The sequence below is a fragment of the Nannospalax galili genome, unplaced genomic scaffold, assembly GCF_000622305.1.
Source record: "Nannospalax galili isolate Female #2095 unplaced genomic scaffold, S.galili_v1.0 scaffold169, whole genome shotgun sequence".
NCBI lineage: Eukaryota > Metazoa > Chordata > Mammalia > Rodentia > Spalacidae > Nannospalax > Nannospalax galili.
In genome coordinates, this window is record NW_008360327.1 from 1,496,401 (window position 1) to 1,516,444 (window position 20,044).

The window sequence follows — 20,044 nt, forward strand, 5'->3', positions numbered from 1 at the left end:
CGGGCGGCGTCCCCACCCCCTCCGCGGTGCCCCCTCTGTGCGTCCCTCCCCGTGGCCGGCCGCGGAGCCCAGCGCGGGCCTGGGGGCGGGGCGGGGGCCCGGCGCTGAGCGCGGTTCCGCCTGCGCTCGCCCACTCCCCTCAGCGCTCAGCCGTCGGAAGAGGAAGGAACAAAAGGTCCCGGGCCCCTGGCTCTGACGGGGCGGGACCTGGCGCTTGGTGCAGGTAAAGCCGGAGCGCCCGCGGGCCTCGGGCAGGGGTGTGCTCGGCCGGTCACGTGGCCGCGGCCGGGTGGGGTGTGGCGGGCCGCGGCGTGCGGGCCGGGGTCGGCGCTTTGGGTGAGCTGCAGCCTCAGCCCAGCCCTTCCCGGGGCCGGCGGAGGCGCCTGCTCTGCGCGGATCAGATTTCCAAAGGGCCCCGGGAGCTCGGGCTGCAGGAGTAGTTGGGGAGTCGAGTTAGAAGCGTGTGCTACTTTGTTTCCACTTTTCTTTCTTCTTGTTTTTTTTGGGTCCCGTAGCCTTTGTTAAACATAGCAGTTGCGGGTCCCGAGTCGCCGAGTGTAGTCACATAAACACATTCGGGACTGAGACTCTGCCGGGACCTTCCTCCACGCACTTGGGAAAGTTGCTCTGTGGGTGCAGCCTATTAGTTTTTAATCACTCGCCTTTGGGAAGCACGCTAATTGATTTCACATATTTCAAACTTGGTTTTCAAAATTGCCCCTTGGATTATTTTGTTCTCCCAGGGATACTGCCCTCGGTCCAGGTACTTTTGTCTTTCACTTACCCTTAACGTGTTATGGTTTCCTTTTGAACCTAAACAAAAGAAAAACAGTATCTAGGCTGATTGTGCTATTCCATCATTTGACCCGAAAAGCCAAATGTTACGTGTTTATCAAAACATTTTGATGTTCAGGAGAAACGAATTTAGAAACAGCATTTTGCATTGCAGTCAGATCTTGGGATGCTCAAAATCGTTTTAAACGTCTAAAACGACATATATAAAAATAATTGTTAGTAGGTGAATCATCAAGCAGGCTTGCTTGAAGTTGCAGCTTTTCAAAAATGGTACTCTAGACATGTCCAAAATTCCTTTGCGTTTTCTCTGATTTCATATGAATTGAACTGTATCGCTGAGAGAAAGGATGTTGAGCCTAGCATGAGAGGATAAATTTGTTGCTATACTGGAAATGGATTTCTTATTAGTATACCTTGATTCCTTTAAAAGAAACTTCCCTCCAAACAGAGAAGTATTAAGCAGCTAAATCAGTTAAATGAGGTTGGAATAGTTTCAATGCTTGAGTTAGTGCAGCAAATGTAACTCAGACATAGGAGAAACATAAAATGTATCATAGTTGAAGGTTTTTCATTTAACTAGGAAACAACTCTAGACACAATATTTAAAGAATTTTTTTTCCTATTAGGCCATATAGTAAATATTTTTGCTAAATTCAGAAAGTAACTTATTTTTAAGGTTCCTTAGTTTTTGCCCTAAACATACCTGTGGTGGTAAGGTAAATTGTTGTAGTCGTTGGCTATTTCTAAAGTGAGTGCCCACTAAACGGCCTAATGTTAAAATCCAGTGGATTTAAGTGGGTTGAAGGCCTCTGGTTGGCCAGTTTTACTTACTGTTATGTGATGACAAATATCCACTATGTTCTTCAGTACAAAACTGCTTTTATTTTAGAGCTTGGTTTTTCATATTTTGTAGCTATACCTAAAGTTCAGTAAAGTTTGGTTTTCAGGGTTCTAAGCTTCTTGTACAAATAGCCACACAATTTGTATGGTTCATAAAGTAAGTCTTGGGAGAAACTCTGTAGAGTAATTTCCTGTTTGTGGCCTGTCAGCTTTGGTATGTGCTTTAACACTTGGTAGGAATACTGGCAATGGTTTTGTACACAGCAGTTTTCTCCTGTGGGAACCAAGTTCTTTCTACTTTAAGAGCAAGCAAGAGGCCCCCTTTTGATTTTCATAATATAGATAAGGTTGCCCCTTTTGATTTTCATACTATGGATAACTAGAGTAAGGTTGCCAGAATCTTAGAAGTTCACATGGGGGAGGGTGTGAGTGAAAAGACCAACCAAACAAAAGCAAACTTAATTTAGCTACATGAACTGATGGTTAAAGAACTTTTGAGTTTTTACATTTTGTCACTATTGTCAGTTTTGGCTTTCAGTCTTAACTGTTTTCCTTATTGTTTGCTTTTGATTCTGTTGGCTTTATGCTTTAGGGTTCCAGAAGCTGAGTTTGCAGCAGGCTTTTTATCCAGGTGCTTTTGTGACACGTGGAAAAGCTGTATATAGTGCAGTCTGGCAGATGGAGGGTTATTCATATTCTTGGGACAAAAATCCTTTTTAGAAGGTGGAGAGAGGCGTATCTTTTTAGATTCTTTGTCTCAGTAGGAGCAGAAGAGACATTTTTAGGTACTTAGTTTCTATAAGAACAAAGATTTTTTTTTTCCATTAAGTACTGCAAAGGTATGTCATAAATGGAACTGTAAAGAATTCATAATCAATTTATTGGACAAATAATATTTACTCATAAACAAACTTTCGGTGATTAGGCAATAAAGCTCTAACTGTAAATGCACTTTAATTTTTTAATGGAATTAGGAAAATAAAAACTCTTGTGTCTCATGCCCAAGGCCCCAGTGCTTAGAGCCAGAAAATTCTGTTATACAGAGCCAATTCTAAAGTATACTTGCATTGTTGTCTATCAAGTGTGAAGGACAGCACTAGCAAAGATGGGATGTGTTAACTCACAGTGTCACTAAGAACAATCTGTCTTTGGGGGCGGGGGTGGAGGGATTGTGTCTGTCACTTTTTGCAGTCCATTGAAATTGAAGATACACCTAATCTTTCAGAAACATATTTGTTGTTGAACAGATGTACACTTGCAGAGCAAAGCTTAATTTGACCTGTTTGATTAACCATTGCCCTTTAATTAAAGAAAATAGTTAAGGGAAGAAAGCAATCTTGAGTCAATTCAAGTTCCAGGGAGAGGATCAGGACCAGCGTGTACAAATAGTTAAGTCAAGAATAAAGATTGGGCAGCAGTCTCATGTAGTGGAGTGGCCTTGGATTTTGGAGTCAGAGAGCCCTCAGCTAATATTTGGCTTCTCACTTATGATGTTAGATAAATTGAACTCCTGAGTCTTGGTTTATTGTTGTTTTTCTGAAAATGGAAGAAGTAATCTCTACTTAAGGTTATTTTAAGGGCCTTGGTTAAAGAACCTGGGATAGTCCTTGAGACATAAGGATTCTCCCCAGTTACTTTCTTGCTCTTCATTTGTAGGTTTTAGTTATTTGAGCCCTTATACCAATGATTTGCCTGCACCATTATCTCTGACCTCCTATAAACCTTTATGAGAAGCAGACATTGAGCAACAAAGGCCTAGGGAAGACTAATGGTCCAAGTGTGTATCTTAAAGCGTAGGGAGAACCGTAGACTCTGTTGGCATTTATTTAAAATGTTTTTAACAAGCAAAGTTATTTGGCTTCTAAGTTCACAGTAGATTAGAGACTAGTAGGTTATGGGTAGGTGTGGGAGGTTAACAGGGGTGTGTGGTGGGTGAGTAGATAGGAGAGTGGGGGAACTTTTAACTTAACTGTCCATTGTAAGAAAAACAAGATAACAGCCTGGTGAGAATAATAGAGATAATCTTCAAAACACAGAACAAGTACCCAAAGCCTGACTAGCATGTCTGGGGCCATTCAGAGCAGGACCAGACATGAAAGTCTAGTAATAAATGTTCATCAGTTAGCTTAAATCTTGTTTAGGAAAAATCTTTTTAAGACTGCAGTAATCTACTTAATATACTTTATGTGGTTATTTGGGATGATTAACAAATGGGGTGGAGAAAATTGTGCTGTAGCAAAAGGACTTATGAAAGAGCCACGGTATCTTCTATGAGAGCTCTGATTACAGACTGAAAGCCTTTTTTTTTTTTTTGCTAGCCAGTATGCAAGAAAGATACCCTTAGAGGTATAGCACGCTATGCCATTCTTGAGCTGCTCATTCTTTTAGTTAGCCTGCTAGAGTGTCATGTAAAAGTTTTTACTTTGGCTTGTAAGATACAGTATACTAGAACTTTCCTGGACAGAGCAAATGTGAACAGTTGACCAGCCTCTGTGGTCAACGTTTCTGTTTCTTAATATTACTAGCTTTTTTTTTTTTTTTTTTAATAATTTTTAAAAGTGCTGATTTTTCTTTTTTTTAGAATTTCATACAATGTATTTTGATCATATTCAAACCCCCTTCCCCATTTGCGCCTCTACCCTACTTTGTCCCCCCACTTCAGACACTATATATTTTTTTAAAGGCCTATAAAGGCTAATTTGTGCTCCCCCAAATGTTGGGTGTGGGTCCATCTCTTGGAGTCTGACTTCCCTCTCTCAGTGGCTATCAATTATTGGTAGATCCTCAGGCCTGGGGCTTCTTGCCTACCTCTTCCATCCATTCTGTTCTTATTTTTTGAGACAGAGTCTCACTCTCACTATGTATCTCAGGCTGGCCTCAGACTTGCTATGTGAACCAATTTGGCCTTAAACTCAGAGTTTATCCTCCCGATTGAGCCTCCCAAGTGCTGGGATTACAGATGTGAGCCTCCATGCCTGGGCCTGATAGGTTTTTGAGCCCTCCTTCCTACTTCAGGGTTGCATTCTGATTGTTTTCTTGATCAGCTGATTATTGGAGATCTTCAATAAGGCAACCTTGCCTGTTTTCACTGTTACAGAAAGTCTAATCTTTTTCATTTTAAAATGTACAAGGGCTTATGCCTTGTCACTAATCAATTTTGGTTACTTTTCAATAATGCTTTCATGCTTTCAGTTAGGACAGTTTCAATGCTGATCTAGATTTACATCTTTAAATTTTTATTTTTATGTGTATGAGTATTTTTGTCTGCATGTATGTAAGTGCATCATCTGCATGCCATAGTGCCTATGGAGGCCAGAAGAGGGCATTGGATCCCTTGGAACTGGAGTTATGGGTGGTGTGCTAGGTCCTGAATCTTGATCCTTTTCAAGAGCAGCCAGTGCTCTTTAACTGCTGAGCCATCTCTCCAGATTCCCTAGAGTTGTATCTTAAACATAGTTCTCATAGTTCTCTCCCTAATCAGTTTGATATAGGGAAACTATAATTTTGCCAAGCCAGTTGGATTTAGACATTACCTATAGTTTGGCCAGATAGCTAAAAATATTAGGGCAAAAACTTTATATCCTAGAGTTTGAGTGGTTCTGTAGTTCAGTGGGTTTTGCTCAGTTGTATTTGAATCCACTGTTAGGACAGTTGCTTGGTAATTTATTTTAATAATTATTTCTATTGTTTGTGAATAAGTGTTTTGCCTGCATGTATGTAAGTCACCAGTGTTATGAAGTACCCATGGAGGTCAGAAGAAGGTATTGGACCCCCGGAACTGAAGTTAAGGATGGTTGTTAGCCACCATGTGGGTGCTGGGAACTGAACCCCAGTCTTCTGCAAGAGCACCAATGCTCTTAACCTCTGAATCATCTTTCCAGCCCCTGCTTGGTAATTTAGATGTATCTTTATGCTTGTTTATTAATCTTTCACATATACATGATGTACTTTGATGATACCCTCCCATGATTCTTCCTTATCCCCCTCCATTTCTCACCAAATCCCTAGTTCCCCCTCCTATTTTCACATTGTGTGAGTGTATCATTGTATTAGGGTTATTTGCATGAGCATAGGGTGGGTGGGTATTTACTTGAACAGAGACAATTTGCAAGTGACTACACAGCTGAAGAATTTGACTTCTCCGAGCAACCATAAATTCCCTGTAGCTTCTCTGGAGGGATCGAGCCTTAGGAGCCCCTCCCCTATCCATAATAGAATGTCAATGGGCCAGTGTTGTGCAGGGCTTATGCTGGTGACCATGGCCACTGTCAGTTCATGGTGCAACAGCCATATCACGCCCAGAAGACATGTTTCACAGCACTCCTTCCTATCCTCTAGCTCTTAACATTCTTTCTGCTCCCTCTTTCCTCTTCCTTAGAGAGTAGAGATGTCTTATTTAGGGCTGAGCACTCAACAATCACTTATTCTCACTGTTTGACCCATTATGAGTCTTTACATTAAGTGCAAGCCGAAGCTTCTCTGACCATGGCCGAGAGCAGCACTAATTTATGAGTATAAGCATAAATATTTAGAAGACAGTTTGATACCATGTTCATTTTGCAAATCTGCAGCAGTAGATTCTTCCTTCAGGTCTATGATTTCTCTAGTCGTGGGCTTTTGGCCAGGTTTACAGCACCAGGCATAAATTCCCTTCTGTAGAACGTGTCTTGAATCCAGTCAGAAAGCAGTTAGTTACTCCCATAACAATTGTGCCACTACTGTACCAGAGGGTGCATCTTACCTGGTAAGTTGGTATTGTAGCTTGCAGGGCTCACAGCTAAGTAAAACAGTTGATGATTTTCTACCCTAGCAGCCTGCATGGCACCTTCTAGCACTATGAAAATGAGTTAGCAGGGAGGAAGCTATGTCCTGAAACTGAAGTATGTGATGTCTTCAGCAGTAGGGTCTTAACAATCTAGTTCTGGTGTTCAGTCAAGAGCAATGGCGATAGTCTATATTTTTTTGGGGCCCTTGGCCTGATGAACAACTGAGGCAGTGGTATTGCATACCCAGTGCTGGGATTTTTGTTTAATAGTCTATGACTTTTGGAAGCAGCATTATCCATCTGTGCAGGGTACCTCCCTTCAAACTTTTATTTTTAAATTAGCTTACAAAGTAGGTTTCATGAATCATTAGTCTCCTCACCTCCATCTCCCCCATCCCCTCACCCCATCTCCACTCAAACCTTTCCACCCCAGTATTCCCCCATAGTACTTTGATAATCTCATGTACTGAAGTCCTCCCCTTCCTAAAGCCCCCTCCCCCACACCCATGCTCCTTTTCTAGCTTTCTGGCCTCTACAGATGCTCTATCCTTAATGTTTGTACCTTGAAGAAATCTTGAACAAACTTTTGAACTTATGTGATATTGTCACTTATTCTTCTAGATCTACAGTTTGTGAAAATACAGTATTTCATGGGCTGTAAAGCAGTAGAAAGTTGAGTGGAGGCTTTTGTCTAGTTGGCTCTGAAGGCTTACATTTCTTTGAATTATCTTCAGAGCCCAGCTTCCTTAATTTTTAGGGGGAAAGAGGGTAGTTTTAGGTTTAATGTACCCATTAAGAAAGAAAGAATAATCTTTTTTAAAAATTTTATTTGAAAAAAAATTTTTAATGTGATGAGTGTTTTGCCTGCTGCATGTAAGTACACCCATGTTGTGCAGTATCTGTGGAGGCCAAAAGAGGGCATTAGTCCTCTGGAACTGGAGTTACCTATGGTTGTTAGCTGCCATGTAGATACTGAGAACTGAACCTGGGTCCTTTGCAAGAGCAGCTAGTCCTCTTAACTCCTGAGTCATCTCCCCAGGCCAGGAAGAATAATTTTGAGTGAACCTCTGGAAGTCTTATCTGTTCATTACTTTGAGTCACTTAAGACTCTTAACCTAAGACAGTGTCATAGTAAGCCTGATCTCGTAATAATTTGCCTAATAGTTAACTTGATTTTCATATACTGCTTCATCTCCTTCTAAAGAAAGTATTCTGTCTTAAACACATCTTTCATTTTAGGTTGTGGGATGGTGAAACTCATACAGAATTCACTGCATAAAGTCCTTATTCATGGTGCAATGGAAGCCAGGCCTAGGCCTTCTCCCTTAAGTTGAGTGACAGAGGAACTTGAGTGTTGATAAGGGGGTGTGCTGTTGGTGGCAGGGAGTGCAGGATAAGACCAGCTTCTTAAATACTTGCCATCAGGTGGGTGGGTTCTAGTTCATGTTACTAGTCAGTTACACTTTCTTTTAAAAGGTGTTAGTTTCAGGAAGGTCCAGCTTTGACCCGAGGTTTGTACGGTTTGTACGTTAGCTATTTCTGTTCTAAATCAGTTTTCACACTTGAAATACACACACATACCCGCCCTTAGAGTAGCAAACAGAAAGCCTCAAGGGAAATACTGTTACTTTTGAAAAGACCAAAAGTAAAAAGTAAAGCTTTTTTCAAAATTACTTTATTTATTTATTTTGAGAAGGGGAGTGGGCAGTAACAGAAGGCCTGCCTATTCCATTTTCTTCTTTCTCTAGCTCACAAGAAGCTTTGTGGGCTGACTGGGGAGCAGTGTTAGACAGCAGCCTGGGCTTTATCTGTCAAGTAGCTGCCAACCATAGGTACCTGTTTAGCACTTGAAAGACAGCTTATGTGACTGAGGAACTGGTTAAATTTTTAGTTTCAATTTTTAAAAAAAATTTTATTTTTATGTGTATGCATGTATTGCCTGCATGTAGGTAAGTGCACCTGTGTTGTGCAATGCCTGTGGAGGTCAGAAGAGGCTGTTGGATCCCCTGGGACTGGAGTTACAGACAGTTGTTAGCTGCCTTGCGGATTCGAACCTGGGTCTTCTGCAAGAGCAACCAGTGTTCTTAACCGCTGAGCCATCCCTCCAGCCCCAGTTTCAATTAATTTTAACCCAGCTTTAGTTAGTCATATAACTGATGGTATATTGGACATCACAGGTAAAGACTCATTTTACCATTGTAGAAAGTTCTCTTGGACAACAACTACTTTAGACTTGCTTAACTGAGTTTGCAGCCCACAGACCCTACCACATGATTGATGTGGGCAGTAGGTGATGCTTCTGGAGTAAGGCAAGGCAGACTTGGAAACTTGAAAGGCCATTAGTGTAAATGGCACTCCTGCTGACTTGAGTCTGGGCCTGTGTGTTCTTGTGATGGGTGCTTATTTATGATCTGGGATGATAAACCAGTAGGCAGGTTGAATGTTTATGAACTGATTGTAGAGCTTCAGGTTCCACACCTCATTAAAGGTGAAAGGAGAGTATAAAGCAGGTTGTCTTCTTTACACAGAGTTCACTACCTATGTAAAGTGGACTTTCACTGAACTAACAACATACTTCTAGGGTTAAATCCAAATTCACATTTGGTTTTAACAGTCCATAAAATCGCATACATGAATGTTTTGTTTGCTTTTGTTTAAAAGGCACATTACCAACTATTCTCCATAGGGCCAACTTAGCTTTCCATGTGGCACCATCTTTCCTTAATAGCTTACAACTTTGCAAAGAACATAGTGACTGTGAGAATTAAGAGTTGTTTTTTTTTTTTTTTTTTTTTTTTTTTAAATGTGTTTTGGTTTTTGGTGGTGCTGGGGATTGAACCTAGTACCTTGAGCATGCTAAGCTGCTAAGCAGTCTGTCACTGACCTATATCCTCTGCCCTGTGTTTTAATTTTTTAAGTGTTCTTTATTGCCCTGATTACTAGTGATTTCTTTGACTAGCAGAGTTGTGAAATTCCTGGTGATAGGTGCTCCTGAGGAGGTCAGAGAGCAACATTGTAGAGTTGGTTTTCTTCTTCCACTTTATCTGAGTTCAAGAGATGGAACTCGGATCATCAAACTTATATCACTGGAGGCAGGCACTGAGTCATCTCACTAACTCCCTCCTCCATTAAAAATTTGTGTGTGTGTGTGTGTGTGTGTGTGTGTGTGTGTGTATAGGTTCACATGTGGTTGTATGTACCTCTGTATAGACCAGGACCTCAAGGACATTAGGTATCTTCCTCTATCACTCTCCACCTTACTTTTATTCTAATGAGACAGGGTCTCATTAAACCTGGAGCTTGGTGTTTTTCAGTAGGTTGGTGGCCAGCAAGCCCCAGGGATCCTCCTGTCCCTACTTCCTCTCCTCCAGGACTGGGGTTACAGATATGTACATCTGCCTTTTTCATGGTTGATGGGGATTCAAAGTCAGGTCCACATGTTGTAAAGCAAGTGCTCCTGCACTGAGCTGTTTTCCCAGCCCTAGTTTCTGTTAAAATAAAAACTTACCCTTGTATTGGGGAATCTGTGTTTCTCTGCAAGTTGAAGGTATATAAAATTTCTCTTCCATACCCTTTAAGGAGCAGTCTATGTTTGCTACTGCTTTTTTGATGTACTGGGGATTGAGCCTAGGCCTTCACGCATGCTAAACAAGTGCTCTGCTACCAAGCTACCTGTCCAGCCCTGCATTTGTTTTCTGTATTTAATTACTTCTGTTTGCAACTTCAACTTTGCTAGTATTTTTTGGCCAATCTCTTTCACACTCTCCACTTCCCTTCCAGATGAACTGCCAAGTTTAGTAGTCTTTCTTCAAATACTATTTTTATCACTGTTTGCTGGAGTAGACGGTTTTGTTGCTTTGTTTTGTTCTACTTTTTTGAGATATGGTCTTTCCCTGTAACCTCAGCTGGCCTGGAACTTGGTTTGTAGACCAGGCTGGCCTCCTGAGTATGAGGATTAAAAGCATGTGCCACCACGCCCGGTTTAGACTGCTTTTTTTTTTTTAATCTAAAGAGTCTTTTTATTATTTTTTTTTCCCCTCCAGATAGGGTCTCACTGTGAAGCCCAGGTTTTTATGCCCAAGCTAAATTTCCTATGGTGACATAAAAGCAAGTGTGCTAGAACAGATAGGGATTAAGATTATTTTCCACATGGACATGTTGGATAAAATGCATCACTAGTTTTCTCACGTACATAGTTGTGAGAGGGAGGGGGAAAGTAGAGGACTAAGAGAGAGTTCTAAATCGTACGAAAAATATCAGTGTTAGGAAGAAATTGGCCTTGGGGAGTATATACTAGAGAATAGGATCCATTAGTGGAGCATGATAATTTGGGGCAAGTAAAAGAAACAGAACTCTGGGAGCTATATACAAAAATAAGTAAAAAAGTAAAGGATATTCTGGCTTATTGAAACTTATACTTCTAGGAGACAGAAGGTTCCATCTATAGTTTCCAAGTGGATTTAAAAATCACAGGAAGGTGAAGCAGAGTTAATTAAAAACCCACAACCACAGTTAGATGTAGAGAGATGAATTTTTGCATATAGGTAATATGTTAATGTGTTTTGAGAGTCAAAGGATACATATGGGAAAGTCCCTTGCCACCCAAGTGCCTGTCCAAAGGCGAATGGTGCTACCTTGATTTTGTGAATTGTTCTTAAGTAAGCAATTTTACATGACTATTACCTTTTAGTGTAAGTGGTCAAATCTTATACTTAATAGATAGCTTCATAATTTCATGTCAGTATATAATGGAATGCCTTTTGTTCTTTGGGTTATGTAATCTTTTTTTTTTTTTTAAATGAAATTTTAAAAACGACATTTTATTTGGGTGCATGTAGAGGTCGGAGGATAACTTGTAGCAGTCGATTCTGTCCTTCCTCATGGGTCTTGGAGAGCAAACTCAGGTCATAGGTCCCTTTACCTGCTGAGCCATCTCAATGGCCCCAGGGATTGTGCAGTATTCTTTTGTCTATATTTCACCAGAACTTTATTGATGGTCATTTAAATTACTTTTAGACTAGTAATGTTAGAAACAATGCTGCAGCAAGCAACTTTAGACCTCTGTTAGTACTTGTGCAGGTATGTCTTTTAGATTTGTAGGACTAAGCCAAGAATACATTAGGAAAAAGCAATTTAGGTTTTAAAATAGGTAATACTTTGTAAATATTGCAAAAAATCAAAAGGAATAAAACAGGCAATTGAAATACAAAGTATGTTCCTAACATCTACCTACAGCGCTGCTTTCCTGACTGACCATCATTGCTGTTTCTTTTGCATTTTGGAACTGTTCTGCCTGGAATGATAGCTATTGCCGACAGGTGGCTATTGAGCACTTGAAATGTAGTTAGTTTGAATTGAGATGGGCTGCAAATATAAGATACACAGCTTTCTAACAACAAAAACTAAAATGTAGGTGTACAGCTGTGCATAGTGATAACACCTCTAATCTTAGCAGGCAGAGGAGGGCTGATTTCTGAGACCAAGATCAGCCTAGTCTAAATAGTGAGTTCCTGGGGCTACTGGGAAACCCTGTCTCAAGTTGATGTCTGTCCCCCTGTCCCCCCCCCCCCGCATCTCGATTTTTTTTTTAAAATTTTATGTGTATGCATGTATTGCGTAAATGTAGGTGAGTGCACCCATGTCATGCAATGCCCATGGAAGACAGAAGAGGCTGTTGGATCCCCTGGAACTGGGGTTACAGACAGTTGTTAGTTGCTATGTGGGTGCTGGGATTCGAACCCAGGTCTTCTGCAAGAACAGTCAGTGTTCTTAACCACTGAGCCATCTCTCCAGCCCCATATCTCAATATTTTTAATGCTCCAAACCACAACAGTTGATTACAAAGAACTGCTTCCTAGAGCACAGGTGACTGGAAAGTTGAAGAGTGGCTCAAGTCAAAATTGGGCCCCATTCATTCCATGAGATTTGGCAGTGGTTTCTTAAATATGACACCAAAGGCACATGCACAAATGGAAAGATAAGTTGGACATTATGACAAAAGTTTTTGTGCATCAAAGGATCCCATCAAGAAAATTCAAAGATGCTGCTGCTCAAAATGGGATAGGACAAAAAGGACAACTAAACGTGGGTTAAGGACTAAAATGGACATTTCATCAAAGAAATCCAAAGAGACAAGCATTTGAAAATATGCTCAACAGTACTAGTCATCACAAAATTAGAACCTCAGTGAAAGCTTCTTCTCTTCACTTGTAGGGAAATAGAAATTTAGATTGAGAGTAATTGTTCCATTTACTTAGTCTTACAGTAGAGAAATCCAAAGCCATCTGATCCTTTTATCTATATGACCTGTTTTTCCCCTGCAAGGAGGAGCTCTTTGTCCTCAGCATTCTGTGGTTTCACTGTCACCAGTCTTGTAGGTGAGTTTCCTCCTTTCGTTGTGCTGCAGTTTTGATGGGCCCTTTCCATTTGGAAGCACCCATCTCTCAGCTCGGGGTTTTCCTTGGTTTCTTTGACTTCCCTTCTCTCCATTGTCTCTGTTATCTTTCTGCGACCCCAATCTGGACCTTGGACTTCCAGGACTGGTCTGGTTTTTTCCTTGCCATTTAGTCAGATCTAAAAAGCTGAGCAGAAACTGGAGATGTGGGGGAGGCTTGTTTCCTTTTAGTTTCACTTAAGAGAGATGAATGGGCTGTTTGTTGGTAAACTCTGAGTATTGGTATCTGTATGCCTTCTAGGTCGGTCAGTACTCTCTTAAATCAAGAGTCATAATCTTAACCAGGTAGAAGTCTAGTGCTGATACTTAGGAGCCCAGAATCCAGTAGAGGACAGGGCTTGGGACAGTCTTACTGTGTACTTGTATTCACTCACTCTGTTCTCCCTGATGACACCCAAGCCACCTCTCAGCCAGGGTTGCTGTTATTTACCCCTATGGGGAATAAACACTGAGGCAGAGTGGCAGTTAGCCAGAGACAGTTGGGGAGTAGATCTAAGGATCAAATCCCCTCTCAAATCGTTCTTACCCAGGCTTGTTAGTCTCCTCCCTCCTAACCTTCAGTTTCTACTATAACTGATGTTAGTTTAAATCCGTGTGAGAGTTTGATCATGATGGTTCTTAGCTTTCCCTACTGCTAGCCTAAAGTTAATATTTTCTCATTTGTTTACAGTTAACTATTTGTTCATTTTCTACTGATGGGAGTTATGCTTCTTTCTCTTTCCCTGGTCTCCCTATTTTCATGAGCTCTTTTTTCTTTTTTTAAAACCATTTATTATTTATTTATTTATTAATTTATTTATTCTTTTTGAGACAGGGTCTCCTTGTAGTCCCAGCTGTCCTGGAACTCACTATGTAGACCAGGCTGGCCTCGAACTCACAAAGATCCTCCTGCCTCTGCCTCCCAAGTGCTGGGATTAAAGGTGTGTGCCACCATACCCGGCCTAACGCATTTATTTTTAAGGAGGAGGATGGGGATTTTTAACAGTGTTGTCCAAGCTAGTCTTGAATTTAAGGGCTTAAGGATTCTCTTCTTAGCCTACTGTACCTGGCTTTATTATTTATAATTAAAAAATTTTTTAAATTATTTTTTGGGGGGAATGTCTTTTTGAGACAGGGTCTCCCTGTAGCACTAGCTGGCCTGGAACTTGCTATGTAGACCAGGCTGACCTTGAACTCACAGAAATCTGCCTGCCTCTGCCTTCCAGTGCTGGGACTAAAGGCATGACCACCACCACGCCTGGCTTACTATGTTTTTTTTAAATAGGCTATAGAAATTTTGTTATAAGGGAGGCACAGAGAAAAAAGTTTATAGAAATTAAGGAACACAAAATGGTAGAAATTAAATTTAAATATCTCTATAAACCCAATACATAATTTTGGTTGAACTTACTGATTAAAGGAGAATGGACATTAAAAAAAATTTCAAATAGCCGGGCGTGGTGGCACATGCCTTTAATTCCAGCACTTGGGAGGCAGAGGCAGGCAGATCCTCTGTGAGTTCGAGGCCAACCTGGTCTACAGAGTGAGATCCAGGTAGCAGGAGCTACACGGAGACCCTGTCTCAAAAAGACCACCCCCCAAAAAATTTAAATAAATGCTTTATTAGAACAGTTGGATATATCTTACCTGAAATGCTTGCAACCAGTAGTGTTAGTGATATTGTTTTGTTTTGGAATATGTGCATGAACAGATTCTTAACAGTGTGTCTCTGATGGGAGTCTAAGCATGAAATTTATATGTTCATGTACACTCCTAAACACATAGCCTGAATCTAATTTTATACAGTATTTTCAAGTGAGCTGGCATTTTGACTGTGACCCACCTTAAGGTCAGGTGTGGAATTCTGTATCTGTGGTGTCATGTTAGATGTTAAAAGTGTCAGATTTTGGATTAGGGATGCTTAATCTATAGATATCTTCCTTAAAGTTTGATGCCATAATTTTTAAAATTATTTTTATTTTCCGTATATGAGTGTATTGCCTGCATGCATGTAAGTGCACCCATGTCGTGCAAAGCCTGTGGAGACCAGAAGAGGGTATAAGGATTCTCTGGAACTGGAGTTCCAGACAGTTGTCTGTAGCTGCCATGTGGGTGCTAGGGCTCGAACCTGGGTCCTCTGAAAGAACAGAAAGTGTTCTTAACCACTGAGCCATCTCTCTGGTTCCATTGATGCCATAATTTAAAAGCAAAAGAATGGGAAAAGATTTGCTAAGTAATCTATAAGGAAAGATTGACAGAATTAGAAGGATAGATGTGTATTTATAGTAGGAAAATTTAACACACCACTCAGTAATTTAAGAAAAGGTAGATTTAAAAAATTATCAGTAGACTAGAAGTGTAGCTTAGATTCTGAACTCAGTCCTCAGCACTGAAAAACCAATCCTGTATACAAAAGTATACAGGATTGGATAGTAGAATTAGCAAGCACTGTGCAGTTACAGAAGATATGACCCTGTTAAATGAAAGTGGAATTTTACAAAAATTGTGTGCTAAACTTCAAATGCTTCACAAATTACATTCTTGGATTCCAGTGCAATAATTGTTAGCAGTAAACAATCCCCTAATCCATGGTAGATTGTAAAATATGTACTTTAAGAAATTACTATGTGTATATGGGGGCAGGGGACTGCTATGACATGTATGTGGTGGAGGTCATTGAATAACTTTGTTGAGTTGCTTCTCCTACTTTTATGTGGGTCCCAGGTATCAAACTCTGTTGTCAGGCTTGTGTGCTAACACCTTTACCCACTGAGCCATTGATTCTGCCCATAAAAGACATATTTCTAAATGTGTGGTACAAGGAGCGACTCAATGAAAATTCGAAAATGCTTAGAACAGAATGATGGCAATACTACTTTCCTAATCGGGATAGGGCTAGTGATGTTGAGTTCAGTGCTACAGTGCTTGATGGCCACGTATAAGGGTTGGAGTCTTATACACTACAACAGAATCAAAATCCCATGGCAGACAAGACCAGTACATTTACCTTATATGAGAAACTTAGAACCTTGAATATTTGTTAATAAATAACTAAAAGTTAATGAGCTAACTATGTAATGAATTAGAAAGTTTAGAGTGTAATGAGCTAGAAAAAGGAAGTGCTAAAATTAGAAGCAGTTAATAAAGCAGATAATCGGTCAACTAAGGCAAGAGTGCCAAATTGAAAAGGCTAAAGTTTGTGAAGATTAATAGAGAAAAAAGGTATAAATGTATTTGAAAGGATAAGATTTTTTTTTTAACTCAATACTTTGGAAAGATTTATTCCTTTAAAAGTGGAAACAGGTAAAGTGGACAGTCTTTAGCAAAATAAATGACTAAATTGACTTAATAAGAATTAGCTGGCTCAGAGGAACCAGTTCTTGTAATCTTTTTTTTTCTTCTTCTTCAGTTTTTGCAATCTTAATACAGAATGTTTAGAAAACAATAGAAAGAAAAAAACCATTTTGTGAGGTGTTCTAGTTTGTTTCTCCATTGTTGTGACAAAATACTCTGACCAATACCAACTTGGGGAGGAAGGAGTTTATTCAGTTTACATCTCCCAGGTCTTTTTGAACTGTATGTAGCCCCAGCTGGCCTGGAACTCACTGTGTAGAGGAGACTGACCTTGAACTCAAAAAGATCCACCTGTCTCTGCCTCCCAAGTGCTGGGATTAAATACGTGCACCACCATGCCCGACATTATGAAATATTTTATTGTGGCATTAATTTGTGTTTTTCTGATGATTGGTGGCATTAAGCACCTCTTGGAATATTCCTTTATTCTCTTTGATTAAATATCTAATTTGCCCTCTTACTTAACAAAGTATCTTGTCCTAATTTGTTTTTCCATTGCTGTGACAAAATACTCTGACCAATACCAATTTGGAGAGGAAAGAGTTTGTTAGGCTTACATCTCCCAGGTCACAGTTCATTCAGGGAGCCCAAAGTAGGAACTCGGGGGCAGGAACCTGGAAGCAGGAGCTGGAGCATAGGCCATGGGGGAACTCTGCTTACTGGCTTGTTCCCCTGGCCCCTGCACAGCCTGCTTTCTTATGCAACACAGGCCCACCTGCCCTGGGGTGGCACCACCCACAGTGTGCTGGGCCCTCCCACATCACTCAGCAATCAAGAGGATGCCTCACAGACATGGCCACAGGCCAGTCCAATAGAGGCAATTCCCCAATTGAGGCTCCCTCAACCCAGGTGTGTCATGTTGACACTAAAGCTATCCTGTACATGAGGTTACATGGTCTTTATACCCTAATTAGGTATAGTGTGAGGAGGGGAACAAGACACATTTTATTAACAAACACAGCAGTAAAAATTGTCAAACATTAGTATTGACTCAAAAACACAACATGACTTGTTGATGCAAATCTCTAAATGAAATTGATCACATTGATGAAATTAACACATCAAAGGGGAAAACCTTCGGATACTCTTCATGGGTGTAATGAAGAAAATGTATACAAAAATCAGTATTTAAAGGAAGACAAGGGAAATAGAGTGTTAAACCCAGGAATTTATATAACTGATAAAGTTAGTACTTAGTGTTACAAATAAATAGTTGCTTGGGATGGGGTAGAGTGAAGGGGTGGGGTGCAAGAACCTTCTGGGATTACAAAAGCATTTTGTCTCAAGATGGTGGTTATGATAGAAACATTTGCCAGAATTCATGGAACTACATTCTTAACATTTATATTTTAGTGTATAAGTTGTACCTCAAAATTAATTTTAAAATTTGTATATGAAAGGCAATGCATTTGCATTCCTACAACAAACAAAATTAAATTTAAAATGCATCCCATTTAAAATGGCAACACAAACTACAAAATAACCCCAGAGCAAAAAATAAATGTATGGGATCTAAATGGGGGAACTTTTAGGACTCATAATTCAACTTAGAAGAGATGCTTGTGTTTATGGGAAGAAACACTATCATAAAGCTGTCATTTTTCCTCTAGTTATTTATAAATTCAGTGTCATTCCAATTAACATCCCAGCAGGTGAAAAGGGATTCACTCTGTCAGATATCAGGACATAGTACATAGCTTTTAGTGGTGAAGGCACAGTGGCATTTGCTTCATGTTTAGACTATTATAAGCAAACGAGTTTAGAAACACAATTAGTGTCATAAATTGGCAGAGAACAGTTTGAGATCATGGTGCTGGTGTGTTTGATAATCTGTGTTGAGGAGGGAAGATACACACCATATACTATATGTAAAAGTTCCAAGTAGATTGTGTTACAAAGGTAAAAAGTGAAATGTTAAAGACTAACTTTTAGGAGATAACATCACATGGGAGGATTTTAAAGGCAGAAATAATATATCATCATAGAGATTGAAGATACTTGATATATCTAAGCACATTAATGTGAAGTATTAAAATATGCAAAAGACCATCAAAAGTCACTTGCTGGCTGAAGATATATATACACATGAATAATACACTCCATATATGAAGCTTATGTAATGATAGAATATTAGTATCCAAAATATTAATGATTGCTGTGAATTAAGAGAAAACATGGTGAATATGAACAATGGATTCATAGGACTAGAATCCTGAATAGTTACTAATGGTGAAAATGTTCTTAAATTCCTTAAGACTCCTGTATATGGTACCAGTCCTACTGGCCAGAATTAGATGGACCAGATAATGGCAAGGGCTGCTGACACTAAAATAGCTCATGGTTCTCTGGGGGGATTGACAATTGATAGAACTATTTTGGCAGTACTTGGCAAAGTTAAACATTTCTGTGTCCTACTTGGCACCATTCTCTTAGTTGATAATGTTTTAATGGGTGGTGTTATTACATATTTTACATGTGATTAAAAATGGAATTAAAGCATGTTAATTTTTTTTCTTTTAATTTTTCAAAGCTGATATGTCTCAGGATGTACTACATTGACTTCTACTCATGATTCATCAGAGAAGTAGAGTACAACATACGGGGAAATGTTTCTCAAGAGTGTGTGTGCACATGAATGTACAGTAGTGCAGTACAGAATGTACTCAGCTATGAGACTCAAGAAGTTTCAGCATATCTGCAATGAACAGCTTTCACATAGTGTTCTATGAGAATAACAGTGGGCTCAAGTGATGCAAAATGAGTAAACTAGGATAATAGGGTATTATATATGTATATATTAGCATGACTGGTTACAGTGTTGAGCGAAGAAAGCCCTTTAACCTGAGTGGTACTCAACATACAAGCTTATAAAGCCTGCAAAAATATTTGGATATAAAGTATAGCAAAAACAGAAGTAACCAATGGCAAACATAAGGATAGTTACTTCTGAGAAGTAAGCTGGAGGGAAATGGCATTAGAAAGGTATGCATAGAGCTCCTTAACTATTTTTTTCATGCCTTATATCTGATTTACTACTGCACAAGCCAATGATTTCAGTTAGATAAAATAACAGGAATGCTTAATGCATAGTATTAAGCATTAATGTATTTTGGGTGCTGGGAATTGAACTCAGGTTTTTTTTTTTTACATACTAAACATATGCACTGCCTGCCACTGAAGTACACCTTGAGCCCCTTCATTTTTTTTTTTGAACTTATTTCAATAAAAAAAAGATACTTGGAGGGAGGAATAAGTAAATTTAGCAAAAAGTATGAGACATTTGTAGAGAACATCTATACAGTTTATTGATGGATGTCAAGTCTAAAATAAATGCAAATATTACATTCTCATAATATGAACATTGTCATGGATGTGTTCACAATTCATTGCACTTTTAAATATTTTAATTTTTGTGTACAAGTATATTGTCTGCATGTATGTAAGTGCATTAGTGTTGTGCAGTGCCCTCAGAGGTCAGAAGAGGACATTGGATCCCCTGTAACTGGAGTTACTGATGGTTGTTAGCTGCCATGTGGGTGGTAGGAATCAAACCTGGCCTCTAGAAGAGCAGCTAATACTCTTAACTGCCGAGCATCTATCCAGCCCTCATTGTGCTTCTTTAGGACTTCTTTAGGACTTTCTGTGGAACTTGTCATGATAAATATAAGTAAACATAATAAACATAATAATATAATAAACATAGTAAATATAATATAAATTTGAAAAGTGAAGAGGATTTACCCTGTTAAATTTTAGAGTAACTAGAAAGCATTCATAATTAAAACTGTGATCTTGGTGTTAAGGGCAAAAAAAAATACACCAGTGAATAGATGAGAAAGCCCACAATCAGACATTCA

At 39.6% G+C, this 20,044-nt stretch overlaps 1 protein-coding gene across 2 annotated transcripts in view; it reads left to right on the top strand.

Annotated features, from left to right (window-relative positions):
* Smad2 (SMAD family member 2) overlaps positions 1-20,044 on the top strand; it is a 91,282-nt gene that overhangs the window by 1,042 nt on the left and 70,196 nt on the right. Inside the window, exon 1 of one of the 2 annotated variants that reach the window (XM_008825895.3) lies at positions 7-223. The exons of the other annotated variant lie outside the window; for it this stretch is intronic. The gene's annotated coding sequence lies outside the window, so the exon portion shown is untranslated. Of the gene's footprint in view, positions 1-6; positions 224-20,044 lie in introns of those variants that run through there. 2 annotated transcript variants of the gene reach the window in all.